The following is a 6,000-nucleotide window of genomic DNA, read 5'->3' as shown; positions in this document are numbered from 1 at the left end:
TATTTAAGCACTGATAATGAGGATGGGGTACCTTTTGATCTCATAATGCTCTTGGGCCTCCACTGTATATGGCGCTCCAGAATGGCAGGCTACCATTGTGACAAAGACGCAAGACCGGCCCGAATTTATTTTCGGGAAAGCATGGACTGGATTCTTGCAATCCAAAAAGCAGCTGCGGAGCCTCCCGAGTGGCTCTCAAGACTAGAGCCGTTGTGTATGTTGCGGGAATTTTAAGCTGACGAAGCCAGTCTCGTGCTGGCTGACCACGACAGTGTCGTATGTATATAGCGTTGTGTGTATTTTTGTTGTGCAATGTCATGAGCCAAAGACAGGCAATAAAGAAAAAAAAAGGGCTCGTTGGTCTAGGGGTATGATTCTCGCTTAGGGTGCGAGAGGTCCCGGGTTCAAATCCCGGACGAGCCCGGTCTCTTTTTTTAGCACTCCCGCTCCTTTCATTTCTAGCTTCCGCTTGTAAAATGCCTGTTTAAGACTGTTCAGCAGAATAAAGCTTCAGAAGAGCAAATAGGGGAACTGGTAGCGGGATAAAAATATTTTTGGAGAGTTTGTAGAAAGTGCGTTTTATTCATTTCAAACACTGTTCTAAGAAAAACACAATGCCTGCAATATGCGCATTATTTACTATTCCTTGACTTCATTATCAACGTTTTCCACTTCGTAAGTTTGTATATGTCGCTATTTATTTTAATGGAGTCTTAATATTAAGCGTCATTGTGCTGAGCAGTTGATGAAAGAAGCTTCCCTGGAACGATAGATTTTGGTCATTTTATGTGATTTTAACAGCAGGACGCCGTTGTGTACGGAGAGGAGTTGGTCGCGGATGCTTCGGGGGTGCATATGAATTAGTGTATTTTTTCTTGATACGCACGGGCAAGACCATCAGATTCTTGCGCAATAGTCTACACTTCTTGAAGGTGTTTTTGACACATTTATTTCATTCAACGCCATGCACTGCGCTACTGCCTGTGTCACACAAAAATCGCAGCAGAGCTCACCCAGCCTTGCCAACCGGGAACCCCCCCCCCTTCCTGCGCAAGCGGCCGGAAATGGCCCGATGCTCTGTGCTTTTGTCGCGGAACACCCGCTCTTCAGGGCTGACAGATGACGTGGAGCGCGGGTGGCAGCCTTTTCCAACATTCACGGGCAATAATTTTGAAAATTAAAAAAACTGTAAGATATTTTATTGAAATATCGAAGGTGATGATCGAGTTTTCCGATGGGTAGCGAAATTTTTCTTTTATAGTGTTTTCATCACCCGTACCGAGCAGTTAGGACTGCCATAGAAAACCAATGGGGAACGCTTTTGACAACAGAAAAAACGTTAATAGAAAAAAAATGCAATCCTGCCGGGAGATCTGCGGATAAAATGGGTCCCATAACTCCGGTCCTGATTACTGCGGAAGGGGGACTCAGGAGCCACAGACAAACGAGGAGCCACAGACACACAGATTCTTCTTAGTGAAGCAGCGCAACGGCACAAGGCCAAGGGAAGAAGAGGACAAACACAGCGCTGTGTTTGTCCTCTTCTTCCCTTGGCCTTGTGCCGTTGCGCTGCTTCACTAAGATATGTCAGACCAACTCGCCCACCAGTTCATGTTGTTACACAGATTCTTACAGTGAAACCCTAAAACACATGAAAAAATTACGCTCCTCAACTTTTCCCGCACAATAATGTTTTTCTCCAGAATTTTTGGGTACCCATGAACGGCTCGTACAATGGAACACCGACGGTGGTTGAGGCTAAGTGATCTTCGGACCATTGAGCCCGGAACGCTGCACGGCAGGCTCGAAAGTCAAGGCCCTTAGTAGAGAGGAAAGGGGCCAGAGGCGGACAAGGAAGATTCGAGGGCACAGTTTGGAAGGTCAGGAGACGAGAGGTTGGCGGAACGACGAGACAGACGAAAATCCTAAGCTGCGGGTGGAGAGAACAGCCGAGCTCTGGCCGCCACCGAGGTTAGACGAGCGCGTCTCCTCGCGCACGTTCCCGCTTAGACGACGGTGCGCGCTTGAAGAAGTTCGTTACGATGTGTGCGAGCACCGGCCAAGCACCGGCGCTAATGTCGAAACTATAAAACACTGGGAGTTCAATTTAACTGTCATCTAAATTGGTAAAACCATTTAAATGCGGTAATCAATAATTTCTGAACCTTAGTGGCTATGAGTCGACATCGTTGCTCGGTGGCCGCTTTGGTTATACCACTGTTGAGTGCATCGTTATTAATGTCATGCTTAAATTATGCCAGTTAATCTAGAGAATAATCACTACAGTTAATAAACAACGTACTTTTTTCTGCAGAGCCATGCATTACAATCCATTTTCAATCTTGATTTCCGGGCCCACATGGTTTATTTGTTCGAAAAATAAGACGTGGCGAGAATACTTAGTTATGTGATGTGAAACTAATGTAGAGGTATGTTAAGGAAGCCATCTTGAGAACCTGTCCAGGCTTGCTAATCTCAGACCCAGTGTACTATATACCGAAGTCGAAAATTTGGACTCTGGAATGCTCCCTCGTATGGAACAAATTTGGCTAACAAAGATTATCAGACGGATTACCGCTCCTTCTGCACAAACTTGACGCACTAAATTTTGACGTATCTCGATTGCAATTAAAACATATTTGAAGAATAATTTCCTGCAGTTAATTTATCGTTTGCATCTGATGTACAGGATTGTGTGAAGGGGTGTGCTTCGTTTTCGACGGATGGCTGTCTGGCATCTCTTTTTTGTACAAGTGCTTTGTTATTTTCCTTGTATAATGTGTGCTAGGTATTTCAGTGCATTTTCTTCCGTATTTCCTTCTGTGCGGAGTGAAAAAAAAATTGTTACTGTCCTATTCTGTGAATAGTTCGTAGTGCTGATAAGTAGCCGCCCACAAGTAAAGTTTGTCGGTTTTCCAATGCTGTCTTGCGTAACCTGCGGTGGCTGGTAACGCAAGCAGCCCCATGTGGCTTTTTACACGCCCCTTCAGATGCAATTTATGGGGAAAAAATGGAATGACATGACCGGCCCAGGGAACCCATACATAAACATGTACAGCAGCAAAGAACCCCGCATGACCCCATCGACATGGCGATCCCGACTCCAACGCAACAGACCGTCCGACGAGCGCGGTGAGCCAGTCGTCGCACTCCCTCACCTGCGGTATAAAAATGTTCTCCCATGCTTTTGAGGCGTAATACATTAGTGACCTTCGTACGTTCACACAGGAATAATTTTTTAACGCTGGCTCGAATCAAGTGTGCTGCGATGCATCTTCGGCATATATGAACCGCAATCTTAAGGCAGTTCAGACTATATAAGTAACAGTTAGGTGTTCCACAACCTAAACCAAGGCTTTTGAAGGAACACAAAAGAGAGGTGGGCGCCACTTGGGTCTCATTCGCACACAATATATCAGCTCGTCCACATGTATAAACACATCCAGAATCACTATCTCTGTGTCTAGATTGATTACTCTTAACCACATTTGTAGGATAGCGTTGCTTAATGCAATATTAACGTGAAACGTGCGCTGTTGGTGTTATGCGGCAAGCAATCAAGTGCAGTTGTATGTGAATACCACAAGAAACACGATTACCCATCGAGCTCCCAAGCTGAAAGCAAACCTTTTCATATTTTATATAAAACCGCAGAGCTGCATTATATAATAAAGATCGCACAACGAACTCTAAACGACTATATACATACACAGCTTTCCGCCCGATATCGCGAATTCCCTATCCTGACCTTCACACTTCAGTGAAATCCAATTTGGACAGCCGAAATTAAACTTGCTAGTGCTGTTCAAATTGTGGTGAGGAATGTTCTCAGATCCGTCGCTGATAGGTTGCTGCAGGCATTTGGGTTTCCATGGTCGGGATACGTGGCAGTCAAAAAATGCGCGCGCGAAGATGGGAACCAAACTGGAGACGCGAGCACTCACACTGCGTCCGTGGAAGGAGCAACGGTGTCGTAATGTGCTGTACCGTAAATTGGCTGCCACGTGCTGTCGCGCGCAAGTTTTGTCAGTGTGAAGATGATCCAGCATAACTAGGGCTACATTGGTTTGGTGTCCGGCTGGTATAGTCATCGCTGCCGCGGGTTCCCATTGGAGAAGGTGGAAGTATATCGTTTAGTGCGAGGGTAATACTTAACGTGCTTCCAACCTAAGTTTGTGCAAAGCATCAGCTTGAGGGCGACCTTGGCCAAACCGGAGAAATAAAATAAATACATTGAAACCACAGGATTTCAAAGCCATGATGGCGCGAAGTTAGTGATTAAGGCTAGTGTCCACTAGACAGAAGACGGGCAAAGAGAGAAGCTTACAACGTCCTGGAATTTGAGGTGATGCGCAATGTTAGGCCATAATTCGTATCTCCCACTTAGGCGGATCAACTTGGACCAGAATTGCGGATCGACCACTACTGTTTCCCGTAGTGTCGAACAATGTATAATATTAGAAAAAAAAAGTAGGCTAGGGGCCTTCCGGTGCTCGATCTAACTGCTGGCAGCACACCACACCCTCCGATAACGACGGTGCCGCTTGCTTACGCTCGGCACTTGCCAAACTTGCGACAGCTGAATCAAGAACTCGGAAAAATAATGCTCATGAATGAAGAATTCAACGCCGCTAGAAGCGCGACACGAAAGACGCGTCAGCGGGCACTCTCAGCGTCTCGATCAAAGGTGCACTATGCTCGCCTCATCTATAAAGTAGGTAAGAGGGAAGGGGCTCATATTTACTCCCATATTCTTCCCTGATCCCCCGAAACATATATATAGCTGCTACCACGAAATAAATTTCCACGCTTACTTCATGTAGAGGCTTCTAAATTTCACTGTACTCCGAAGGCGGTAAATTTTGGACTAGTTTATACCTGACATTTATATTCGCACTTCTTTAGCGCAGGAAGGCAAGAACGAGAGAAGGACGAGTAACATGGGCTCTAGTCCCAGTTGTTCAATCAGAAGCTAAACACAGAGCATATAGGTATAGCATACTCACCGTAGCAAGGTACCGCCGGTTTCCTTCGAGGGTGTTTGGAATTTCAAACTTTCTCTATAACTCGCCTAAGTCATTACAGTGAATGTAATGAGCTGTAAGAGCCGAAAAGAAAGTGAGCCGGGAGGAGGGGTTAACAAGATTTTGGATTAATGCAAAAAAAAGGCCGACAATGACAATGCTCATGACAGTATCACCTATTTATTACTATTTCTCTGCCTAAGAAAAAGAAAAAAAGGGCTCGTCCGGGATTTGAACCCGGGACCTCTCGCACCCGAAGCGAGAATCATACCCCTAGACCAACGAGCCGGCTCGGGAGCATATTGGATTGCGTTGCGTCGCTTTGGCGTTTAAAAACCCTTGACAGCTGGAATAGCGCTTTTAATCATCTTACGATATACCTTTCAATGCTGCTGTTTGATATCTTCAGCTTGTGCACTCTACTTTTTTTTCTGCTGTGGCAACAAAAAGGGCTCACAGAGGCCTGTTATTGTTTCGTAATATGCAGAATTTTTTTTCAAAGTCAACCATAGGCTTCCGCGTCCTCGAAGAGCATATAATGGGTATAGTCGACAGGGATGAACTTCGAGAACAACTCTGGTACAGTTTATAAGACCGCAGTGTAAATATGCTGTTCAACCTTGCACACCCAGAAAAGGTTAGCAGGTCTATTATTTTCCGTACATCGGAAGTGACGCAGCGGTCAATTTATCTACTTCGGATGGCTGACAATAAAGGTGACACGTTGGGTTATTTGGTTCTTTTCACAGCTCAAGTAAAAAAAAAACAAACGGGCTCGTCCGGGATTTGAACTCGGGACCTCTCGCACCCGAAGCGAGAATCATACCCCTAGACCAACGAGCCTATGGCTCTCGCTACGCGGCAGCCTCATCTCATCGAGGTAACGTTGCAGCCATCACCACCTCACCGTGAGAACCACGCTGAGAACACGGAGAGTGCACTCAGTCATTTTAGGTACCCTCGTAGGGCCACAAGT

General features: G+C 45.8%; 3 non-coding genes across 3 annotated transcripts; 1 reads left to right on the top strand and 2 right to left on the bottom strand.

Annotated features, from left to right (window-relative positions):
- Window positions 1–351: 351 nt before the first annotated feature.
- TRNAP-AGG (transfer RNA proline (anticodon AGG)) lies at window positions 352–423 on the top strand. The gene has a single exon. It is a non-coding gene; the product is annotated as a tRNA-Pro (tRNA).
- A 4,817-nt stretch (window positions 424–5,240) lies between these two features.
- On the bottom strand, window positions 5,241–5,312 carry TRNAP-CGG (transfer RNA proline (anticodon CGG)). The gene has a single exon. It is a non-coding gene; the product is annotated as a tRNA-Pro (tRNA).
- Window positions 5,313–5,795: 483 nt separating this feature from the next.
- Window positions 5,796–5,867, bottom strand: TRNAP-CGG (transfer RNA proline (anticodon CGG)). Its single transcript has one exon. It is a non-coding gene; the product is annotated as a tRNA-Pro (tRNA).
- Between the last annotated feature and the right edge of the window lie 133 nt (window positions 5,868–6,000).

The sequence above is a fragment of the Amblyomma mixtum genome, chromosome 8 (genome assembly GCF_055824585.1).
Source record: "Amblyomma mixtum isolate Tamu chromosome 8, ASM5582458v1, whole genome shotgun sequence".
NCBI lineage: Eukaryota > Metazoa > Arthropoda > Arachnida > Ixodida > Ixodidae > Amblyomma > Amblyomma mixtum.
This window is presented reverse-complemented; position numbering and strand designations above follow the sequence as displayed.